Below are 12384 nucleotides of genomic sequence, written 5' to 3'. Positions count from 1 at the left end.
GAATTCACACAATTTCTTAAAAATACAAGAATTTATTAGCAAAAATAAGTCAACTCAAAGTCAAACACATTTCAATCAACAAACTCTTTACTATGCTAAAACAATTCAACTGAACTACCAAGCAGAATTAAAGAATAACGAAGACTAATGGGCTATGTACAATATAAACAAGTTGATGAGAGATGTTTGAAAATCATGACCAAAACAGTGATGCAACATTACCATGCAATGTTTATGTTTGAGAACCAAGGATTATCTTGAAGAATCCGGAAATGAAGTTAAGTTAGTCTTGGAACCAACTTGGGCAATAATCAGCAAATGTTTAGACAACCATTCACAATGCAAGATCAGATAAAATATTATTTTAATAAAATAATGTTTTAAATAATGATCTGCTGAATAAAACCAACATTCTGGATGACACTTTCTCAACAGTGTCTCATTAGCTGCTTTTATTTATTAAAATAATATTTAAAGAATATAGGGAATATTTTGGAAAGAGCCAAATCATTCTGGAGAAATGGGGCTTAATGGAGTTTACTTAGTTATCAAATTTAGTAAAATGATGTTAGGAACACATTATTTACTGGATTGAAAACTAAACCTTTCTGAGTAAATATTATTTAACAGGCAAGCACATGTCCTTACCTGTTAGCAGTTGAAGCTAACAGAGAAGCTTTAGCTTAGCACCAGATTCAAACACACACCTTTAAAAATACTGTTAATAAAAGGGTTAAATGCATAATCGCAGACGGCGCGTTATCATCAATCTTCTGTTTAAAATCACCCTTTAATAAAGTTTGTCTTAACTTTAAAAACACTCAAAGAACACAGCCTGAGCATGTGTGCTGCAGATAGTCTGCTAGCACCAAGATAGCTGAGTTCAACACAAACAAAACCAAACTTCATAAAATGAAAAACGGTTAGATCATTTCAACCTAAATCACTTCTATGTTTTTCTGCCCAAACACTTAACCTCATGAACTGTGGTGAGGAACGGTGTCCAAGCGACGATGAAGTTTGAAGAGAGCTCTGTGAACAAAGGGTTAGCTTCCAGCTAACCTCCTTAGCTGTGGGAGTGGCGGCTGTTCTGTCGGCCGGTCTGTGAACAAACAGTTAGCTTCTAGCTAACCTCCATGGCTGTGGATGAAAGACGGCCCGTTCTGTCCGCTAACCGCACTGCACGTTACCATGGTGATGGGATCTCTGCTGTCTTCCTTCCAGACTGGGAGACCACTCCGCTCGGCTTCATAGAGACCGCTTCTCTGTAGGGAACTTCTCTGGAACAGTTTGCTTCTGCAGGCCTCAGAGAGAGAAAGTCAAGCCAGGTGTGTACCTTAATTCCCATTTTCATGAATGAATACTGGGTACACAAACAGTTATTCACTCATACTTAACTTGTGCATATGATCATGTGATCTTATGACACTCTTGGATCCAGTTGAAGAGTTATGTCTTTTTGTCAGCAAAGAGACATCAGCGCGCTATCCCGATGAACACCGGTGTGGAAGAGGGCGGATGTAGCAACAGCTGTGCTTTTATTTGGGCAGTGGTGTCACAGGAAGTCTGCAGTTATCCCGTTTCCTGGCTGTGCCGGAAGAAGGTTAATGCACTTTACTTTGAAAAGTTCCAGAAAAGTGTGTACCGGAGTTTTAATGTTGAAATCCATGGCTGGGTCCCAACATGTGTATGCCATGTCTGGGAAATATGTTATTCAGCGAAATCTGATGCATATATCTACATGTTGAGGATGGCACACAACAACTTCATACACTGTAAAAGCAAAGGGCTGAATGCATTTGGACATCTGGAATGAGGAACGCCACACAGAGCTAAGCCACATATGAGGAAAATACCCAACACATATCTTACACATATTTTTCAGGTGAATCCTTTGAGTTGTAGGCCATGCCAGTATGGTTTTGCAACCCAAGCTGCATGATCCGGATACTAACATAGCCCGTGGTTTTAGAAAATGGACTTGTACAATGTGATAGGATGATTTGTAACAGGGAGATCATGGTTGCATTTTTATAGCAGAACTGTATTGTGAAAGGATCTGAAGAGTAAGAGCCCAGCATCTTCACCTCAGACAGAAAGAAAGCTTTCTTTGAGATTAACAAAAGTGATCTCTAGCAGCACACACACACACACACACACACACACACACAGAGACATACTATACTGTGTATATATATACAGGGGTTGGACAATGAAACTGAAACACCTGTCATTTTAGTGTGGGAGGTTTCATGGCTAAATTAGACCAGCCTGGTAGCCAGTCTTCATTGATTGCACATTGCACCAGTAAGAGCAGAGTGTGAAGGTTCAATTAGCAGGGTAAGGGCACAGTTTTGCTCAAAATATCGAAATGCACACAACATTATGGGTGACATACCAGAGTTCAAAAGAGGACAAATTGTTTGTGCACGTCTTGCTGGCACATCTGTGACCAAGACAGCAAGTGTTTGTGATGTATCAAGAGCCACGGTATCCAGGGTAATGTCAGCATACCACCAAGAAGGATGAACCACATCCAAAAGGGTTTAACTGTGGACGCAAGAGGAAGCTGTCTGAAAGGGATGTTCGGGTGCTAACCCAGATTGTATCCACAAAACATAAAACCATGGTTGCCCAAATCACGGCAGAATTAAATGTGCACCTCAACTCTCCTGTTTCCACCAGAACTGTCCGTCCGGAGCTCCACAGGGTCAATATACATGGCCGGGCTGCTATAGCCAAACCTTTGGTCACTCATGCCAATGCCAAACGTCAGTTTCAATGGTGCAAGAAACGGAAATCTTGGGCTGTGGACAATGTGAAACATGTATTGTTCTCTGATGAGTCCACCTTTACTGTTTTCCCCACATCCGGGAGAGTTACGGTGTGGAGAGGCCCCAAAGAAGCGTACCACCCACACTGTTGCATGTCCAGAGTGAAGCGTGGGGGTGGATCAGTGATGGTTTGGGCTGCCATATCATGGCATTCCCTTGGCCCAATACTTGTGCTAGATGGGCGCATCACTGCCAAGGACTACCGAACCAGTCTTGAGGACCATGTGCATCCATTGGTTCAAACATTGTATCCTGAAGGCGGTGCCGTATATCAAGATGACAATGCACCAATACACACAGCAAGACTGGTGAAAGATTGGTTTGATGAACATGAAAGTGAAGTTGAACATCTACCATGGCCTGCACAGTCACCAGATCTAAATATTATTGAGCCACTTGGGGGTGTTTTGGAGGAGCGAGTCAGGAAACGTTTTCCTCCACCAGTATCACGTAGTGACCTGGCCACTATCCTGCAAGAAGAATGGCTTAAAATCTCTCTGACCACTGTGCAGGACTTGTATGTCATTCCCAAGATTAATTTATGCTGTATTGGACGCAAAAGGATGGCCTACACCATACTAATAAATTATTGTGGTCTAAAACCAGGTGTTTCAGTTTCATTGTCCAACCCCTGTATATATCTATGTATATATATATCTATATACATAGATATATATATAGATATATATCTATATATATATACTGTATAGATATATAGATATGTATCTATACTGTATATATGAGTCCAACTTATCTGGGTTTAGTTTATATCAGTGGTGTTCAATTACAGTCCCTAAGGGCCAGTGGCCCACATGTTTTAGATGTTTCTCTGGTTCAATGCCCCTAAATCAAATAATGCATGGCTCATTACCAGGCCTCTGCAGAACTTGATGACATGAGGAGATACAGATTACAGATGTGTCTGTGTTGGAGCACAGACACATCTAGAAAATGCAGGACACTAGACTCTGTGGACTGGGATTGGACACAACTGGTCTATGATGTCATCTGCACAGGTGGGTTTTTTTGTTACGAGAACAAACCAGTAAGCCATGCATTTACTTCCAATTACAGGCACCACATTGAAATATTGTAGCATTTCTCAACATTAATGTCAAGCTGTGAGGAAGTTATTTAGGCTGTCTTTACATAGCAAAGTTAATGCCCTAATTTTGAAAGCACAAAACACCTTTAATGCATTTAATTTACCTTACCAAAACTGCACCAAAAGGAAGAATTTCTCTACACAGCCTTGTTCTTAATAGAGGTAATTTCATTCTTTCATTTTGATCAGGGGTGTTCTTTTAAATCCCTGAAAAAAACTTAAAGCAGAATTAAATGTTCCACAATGAAATGTGGGTGTAATGTTCAAGCATGTAAAAATGATCTACTGCATACATTTGGCAACTGAATGTATCTTCATTTTGAAAATGTAACTTCATTTTAAAAGTTATTTTACTACACTTTGACAAATTACCTACATTTGAACAAACACTACATACCTACATACAAAGTGTACATCTAAACATCTACAGTTCTCTGAAAGACAAAGTTTGAAAACCTGGTGTTTAAACCATCTGTCTCCAGGTTCGGCTGCTCAGTGCTTTTACAATAAGTGGAATTTGAAGCATATGAAAATAGTCATCTTCCTTTAAGACATGAGAGGAGTCAGGGGTTGCATTGCAGATTATCATTTTCATGCTTTTGTTACATAATAGACTGTTTGAAATGAAAACAGCATGGTGTTGATACATAATGTGAATATGAAAAGCATATGGTACCACTGACAGCCATTATGTTTTTACTCCTGCTTATTTGTTGACTTCCTTATCAAGGGAAACACAGATGGAATCAACCATTCAGATCGACTGGCTTCTGCAGCTGCTGGAACAGAGTGTTTCTGTACAGGAGAAAGAAAAAAAAAAAAAAGGAGAAGAGAGCGACTATAAATATGGGATGCACAGCTGAGGAGCTGGTGGAGACAAATGCCATCGTTAAGCTGTCGGCTAACAAGACACAGAATTTTACATCTGAGGTGTTTGGCTGACAGTCTTATCCAGAGGGACTCCCAGGGAGGACTTTAAGCCTGGCTCTAAGATACTTCATGACTGTTTATGGACAGATTGGCTGTTGTAAGAATTTGAACATGTGACCTCAGACATGGAGTAAAAAACTCCCTCATCTGCCTGTTTCTTCTCTGTTGAATTAGGATTTCTACTTGCTTTATGTGGGAAAGTGTTTGACTGATGCAAAATGATGGAAAACATGCAAAATAAGAATATCTACTTGCATCCTACAGGTTCAAATTTTGACCATTTTGGATTGTATTTCTAAAGACTGTAATAGATTAAAAAAATGCACTGCAGGTTCCTTGGTAGAGGTAATGGTTCAGACTCAAACAGAAAAAGAGCAAAATGCAAGGCTGACACCATTAATACACCAAAGCATATCTCAGTAATCTTAATCTGATTATTATTAAATGAAAAAAAAAACATCAAAGTAAGCACTGTTGGTTGTTTCTTTTATATGCCAAAATGGTGGGAGTTTTAATTGTTTAAGTAATTGAAGTTGTTTTTTTTATTTATGATTTTTCAGCATTTGACCTGCAGATCACCCATCAGAGCTGGCTTACTCCAATATGATTGGTGCATCTTTATATTTCAGCACTAAAGTCCACTACTTTTCTGCTGTTCCAATACATGCTATTTAGTTAATAAACTAATACTACAATTTGGCAATGCAATAGTGCATTTTTAATTGTATGCATATATTCGTTATCTTTTATGAGATAGTATATGGAATAAATATAATTATCTCCTGTTTTTTAGTATTCTTTGCCCTCATACTGCTGATTTATATCTATCTATTCACCCATCCATCCCTTCATCCATCCATCTATTGTCTTCCACTTATCAGAGATCAGGGCAAGGGGGTAACAGGTCCAAAAGGGAAACCCAGATGATGTAGAGGGGAGTGGCTCTACCCTGAATTCCCAGTGGTTAATGTCACTTCTTCCCTTATCCCGAAGCCAGGGCTTGGCCACCCAACAGAGGAAGCTCTTTTCAGCTGTTTGTATCAGGGGTCCAGTTCTGTCATGATCTGGCATCCATTTCTGTCATGTACTCATAAACACAGGTGATGTTTTGACAGCTCCATCTATACATGCAACATATGGCATACAATCAAAATATTGGAATACACTCATGACATGCCATGAAAATGTTTTGGAGACTGTGCCTGCAATCAGACACAGAACATCTTCGGCATCAGTCTGACAAAATGTTTATTTGTCATTTGGGGATGTTTTTCATTACTTGATAACTGGGTAAGCAATGAAGATCAAGAAAAAACTAGAAACCCAATTAAATATTCAGTTCTTAATTAAGAAATGTTTACATATCAACGTCTAATCATTTTTTTTTTTATGTAAAAGAATGTGGAATATAAACAATGACCAATTAATGTTATTTTACTCATTAAATAAGGAATAAAAAAATATATATTTTCTAGACCAGGAAAAGTTAGTACACCCTTTCCCCAAAATGGCTATTGCTACCTCTTTAGCAGAAATAACCTTAGCAACAGCTTCTTGTATCCATCTACCAGTTACTGACATTGGTCCGAGGAACGTTTTGAGATGTTTCTTGCATGAAGCCCGTTTCATGTCACCACCCTTTGGAGATCTCACATTTTCATCATACTTTCTGTACATAGCTGTAACTGGCTGATTTCAGATTCTATTGAAATATATAAATCCCATACTGGTCAAGTCAAGTCCAGTTTATTTATTTGGCGCTTTTCAGCAACAAGGAACTCAAAGCGCTGTACATGAGGAAAAACATTACAATGATACAGAACACATAAAAACAAATCAAATGACACTAATAATCCTTGGGAGTAATAATAATTAATAATCCTTCCGGGTTTACTGGTAGAAATTGGTTCCAAGCCACTCTTAATAATAAAGCATCTTATGCTAAAAGAAGATGATAATATTGATAGTCTCATCATTCCACTGTATTCTAACTAAGGAAGCTGAGTCACTGGAACAAAACAGCTTTAATCCACATTTTCAGGTGCTAATAATATATTGCTTTTACTGCTACTGAAGTTGAACTAAGTAATAACAGTCCATTGTAGTCTAACTAAGAAAGCTGGGTCATTGGTGTAAGAGCAGCTATAGTCCAAATTTTCTATTACTAATAATGTTCGGTTTTTGCTGGTAATCCTTCTGATAAAACTAGACTTAAACTCCTACAATCTCTTTCCTGAAGGCCCTGGGCAGGTCTTTCAATCTTACCATGTTGTTCAATCTCACTTAAACTGTCAAAAACACTAAAAGCTAAATGTCTACTATTTAAAAGGCAAAACATCCTTCAAAATGCTGAGTAATGAAATCCTAATCGTTTCAATTTGATTTACTTGGGTGTGAATTTAGCATATTTAAGTGAGTTACGATCCTTAGGAGTTTAGGTTTTGTGTTTCTTTTGTGTCTTTGTTTATTATGTGCTTTATGGTCTTGCCACATTGAGTTCATTCCTTTAGGTTTAGTTTCTTACTAATTTCTTGTGTTCTGGTCTTTGTGTATTCTAGTTTACTCCCCTTAGGTTAGGGTTTGTCTTTTCCCTTGGTTTTTAAAAACTATTTCAATAGCATATATCGATATGTCCAAATAAAAAAAAAAACACAGATTTTCATAGGATGTCCTAATTTTGTCACAGCTCTATGTGCAATAACATCTTCTTTTTTAATGCAAATGCCTTACAAATGTCCCAGTTTTGCAAGTGTTTTAGAAATTGGTGTACAAAGAGAAAAACAGCTGATCATGTTCCTATGTTTCTCATAGTCTCCACAGTGCTGACAAAAGCAGGCGCTGCCCTATTAAAACATTTTAGTTGCACAGCGTAACTCGACAATAGCTTGTAACTGCACTACAACTTTGAGGCGCCAAAAGAACCAAATTAATTCTGATTCAAATTCATCAAGAAATGAACCATGTCGTAAAGCAACAATCAACATTTTTATTATTCTTTTATAGTACATTTGGACTTTTTCAACAGCAATTCTGAGCATCTGTCTCCTAAGGCGGGAACACTTCTCTCAGCAAATAGAAGCTCTATCAGAACATGTGGTACATTTGCACACGCACAGCATTTGTTTAAACAGACTTTCTTGCTTTTTCTTTGTCTTTATTGTTTATTACTTTATGTCTTTTACATTTTTGTCATTCTATTTTTATTGTAATGCGCTGTGCAAACGGGGCTTTAGAACTAAACTTTACACAATGGGAAATAAAGAGTTTGTCACTTCTTAATTTTCACTGAATGGCTACTATCTGTTAAGAAGCCAAAATGGCAGCCCATTAAATTTGTTAATCAGACTTATTTTTTCTACATTTCATCACAGTTGTTGTTTTTCCTTGCAGTATCACTTTGCACTTTACCAATACATTAAAGGGACAGTTACGAAATTGTAAAGGAGGGGCTCTTTTAGGTTAATTAAGGTTACAGTTAAGATCCTACTTGCAACTGATGACTAACTTAACTTCTTCACTTAATATAAATTATATATATAAGTTAGTTGCATGGCTACTCAGAGTGGGGCCAATACAACTCTGGATTTTGAAATATTTTAGGAGCACAGTTCAGAAATTTTGGTGTAAGTTTTTGTTTAAATATAAACATTTAATATCATACCTTCAGTAGATAACTCTCTTAGCATCTCTATTTAGCATAAATTGAGATTAGTTCACCCCTGAAGCTAAAGTTCTGAGAGGGGCTTGTTCCAAAGTAGACTTCTACTATGTAAAAAAACTGCAGTCTAGAAAATGCAATAGCATTTTTATTTTTATGAACTTTTAAATTTTTAAATCATCATCACTTTTGCATTAGATGGTCATTTACATAGAAGTTGGTTGATTATTGACCCAGTGACTGAGTGCATGTTAAGCGTGATTGGTTGCAGTGACATTCAGTGAAAAAAAATCAACAAAATATTTATGCTGTAAAACCTCTGCATTTTATACTTTACTTTAAAAGAGACAATAACTCTGACTGAAAATACTTTATGTGTTTCATTCTCAATAGGTGTTTCAAACAAGAAAATCATTGGTGGTACACTGTCTCCTACATTCATTTCTTGTGTAAATAAGCAATGGCTTCTATGCAAATAACTCTTAAATGCAAAAGTGACAATGGCTTAAAGGTTCATAAAATGGCTTTTGCATTAAACCACTATGACCTTTCTGAAACTTTGTTTGCTTAGAAGAAGGAGAAACCTTAAAGAAAGACAAAGAAGAAGAGAACTCTTTGAGGCATATAACAGTGAAGAAAGTATACCAAGGACAGACCATGTGAAATAATAAATATGGTGTAAAATTCCCTGTTCTTCCCATACTTTATGTCCAACTCAAAACATCTTTGGGATATGTCAACAGTTTCTGACCCTCTCTGAGTAGTCACCTCCCATCCCAGACAAACAGTGCCAGCTCTTTGAATGCCAGATTCAAATGTTTTTCTGCTGAGTTATGAATTATATGGACCAACACCACCACCCACCAGCTCTTCTTTTTTCCCTTAGTTCAAAGTCAGCGGTAGTAGTGGGAAGCCTTCAACCAGATGTTGGCAAGCTCTAATGTTGGAGGACAAAGGTTACGAACTGGTAGTGGGGGTTTGGTGGTGAGAAACATAATGACATTTCAGCCAGAACACGTAGTTCAGCAGGAAATAAACTGAACCCCCCTCCCTCTGACCTTGTGTGTTTTAAATTAGGCTTGCCAAGATGGAGGTCTGCTAATTGAATTTTGCCATCACTAATAAACTACAGCTAACAGATCATTTGTATGAAGTAATTTATAACATTATATCAGATATATTTATATTATCCAGTTTGCTATTTTTATAGTATCCTGTATACCTGGATATTACATCTCACTGTTGTTAGGGTCATATTACAGCTTGCGTTGGTAGGTAATCTTAAAATTAATAGAAAAACTAAAACATGATAAAGAGGGAACATGTTTTTTTACCATTTGATATAGAAGTTGACTGTGAATACATTTATTTTGAGCATTTTACTAAGAATATACTAAACATTTTATAAATCAAAATCAAATCAAATAAAACTATATCCATGTCTTTTTTATCTCTGTGTAGCCTCTCCAGACCACTTTCTTTTGAAAGCAGTTGCATAAAGGGATCAATGCAGACTGGTAAAAAAATTAGAAAATTTAAATGTATTGATTATTTTTGGTCAGCCTCTTACTGTGTTATCAGTAGTTAATTATAAAATTATACAGCAAAAAACTGAATAAGGGAAATTCATTAGCTATATATTAGATTTATGGAATATTCTTTTAGGAAGGATAATGTACAACTTTTTATTTTCTTTTAAAAAAATATTTAAAAGTTGCTGTCTCTCAGGATGATCATTTCAAAATAAAAATAAAAAACTTGCATTGAAACAAAACCAAGAAGTTACATTTAAAAAATATAAAAATAAAAACAAATGGTAATGTCTGAACTAAACTTTGCAAAAACATTGATTCTTTGGTCAAAAACAATCAAGCCTTTATTACCATACTGTTAGACCAGCCATGATTTCTGATGACATTAGCTAAAACACAAGTCACCGTGACTATGTTATTTGAATAAAACTTTACATAGATCAGTCTTGCAATTTTTGCATGCATCCCTGCCCCAACACACCTGAATCAATGTATCCATATTCCAATTCCATATATTTTGTTTGTTGTAAACAAAAAAATGCATGGGTGTAAATGAGTTAAATTATGTCCTAAATCTTACCTTCTAAGCCGGCCTTTGACTCAGTAGTTGTTTGTTTTTCAGTGTTAAGCTGCTGTACAGATGTGCCTTTGCAAAACAGAGAGCAGGGAAGAGATTATGCATTGTTTGTGGACACACTGAGAGGATAGTTCTGTGATTTGTGATAAGAGATTCTAGACAGTTGGTTCTTCCATAACGGATGTTGGATGAAAACAGCTTATAGTAGTGGAAAGATACCACACTGGGTGTCACTCAGACTGGAGATTTTCTTATTGTAACTGTAAGCTATTGTTGGAGGAGGTGAGCTTAAAATTTTGGCCACACAAGAATATGGAGGGTTGTTATGGAGGTTAGAATAAACTACTGAGTGTTAGAGTTTGGCCATTTTAGAATAATAATAAGAGTCACTGGTGGCCAGTGTTATACTAAAAACCACAAGGATTGGGGGTACCTCTCTCTGTCAGACAGACATTGGAAAAGAGAAGGGGTCGCACAGATAGCAGAAATGGAGGGTGTAAATGCTTATTTTTCACATTTGAATCATTCAGTTGTGGTCTCTATAAAGTAGAACTGTAATGTTTTGGCCTGAATTTGTTGTTATTGTTCACCGTTTCCATAGACAGAAGGAACTGACCCCTTAATCGAATTAAGTCTTTTAGCAAATCCTCTTTGATACTGGCAGAGGTTGCCGAAGCACTTATCCTTGAAGTGCCTCGCCCAAAGAAGAATTTCCCCACTGATGTGGGTAGATTCCATGAAAAATTTAATTTAACCAGGCACTTTGAAGAGGTTCTGATGCTGGGGGACGGTGTAATGAAATGTGTGGGTTGTACACCCAACAACTGAACATTAAGACTTATTCACCAGCAGCTGCAGAATACTTGAACTTAGACTACAAAATTGTAGTGAGAAATTATAATAGCAGATTCTCAAAATTGTTCAGCTGGATATCCATGACCTGTTAGCAAATATGACCCAAACAAAATATGAAGATATCTACCCAGCACCTGGAGAGACTAAGTTAAACTTCAATACCTATGTGAGCGATGGTGTTACCTAGAAGGGTTTGATTGAAAAGAATAGCCTTCCTAATCTGGACCCAAGCTGTGTTTTGTTGTTGGACTCCTATCCATAGTGAACACCATGCTCGAGCACAAGGTGGTTCAGAAGTGTAGAGCTTGGTTGTCCTTGGGGACTCCTGAATCAGCGGACAGGTACGAAGTGGCCAGAAGGACTGCAGCCTCTGCGGTTACAGAAGCAAAAACTCTGGCATGGGGGGAATTTGAAAGAGGTTATGGAGAGAGACTTTCAGTTGGCCTCAAGGTAGTTCTAGAAAACCGTTCGGCGACTCAGAAAAGGGGTACAGGGACTATCCCAAGATGTGTACGCTTTGGGAAGGGAACTGGGGACTCCGACTCAGGACATCGTCCGACAGCAGAAGGAGCACTTTGAGGTTCTCATGTATCATGACTGGAAAAACATGATTCTGGATACAGGCTGCTAGAATTAGCTTCCTATGGATGGTTGCCGGACTCAGCCTTAGAGAAAAGGTGGGGAGCTTTGTCATCCAGGGGGAGCTCAAAGTAGAGCCGTTGCTTCTCTGCATCAAAAGGAGTCAGTTGAGATGGTTCGGACAACCCATCAGGATTCCCCCTGGGGGGCCTCCTTCAGGTGTTTTACAAGCACATTCCACTGGAAGGAGACCTCGGGGAAAACCCAGAATTTTTTGGATGGCCGATATATCCCTGAAGACCATCAATGGATGA

This window comes from Girardinichthys multiradiatus, chromosome 6 (genome assembly GCF_021462225.1).
Source record: "Girardinichthys multiradiatus isolate DD_20200921_A chromosome 6, DD_fGirMul_XY1, whole genome shotgun sequence".
In the NCBI taxonomy this organism is placed as follows: Eukaryota; Metazoa; Chordata; class Actinopteri; order Cyprinodontiformes; family Goodeidae; genus Girardinichthys; species Girardinichthys multiradiatus.
Note: the sequence above shows the minus strand (reverse complement) of the source record.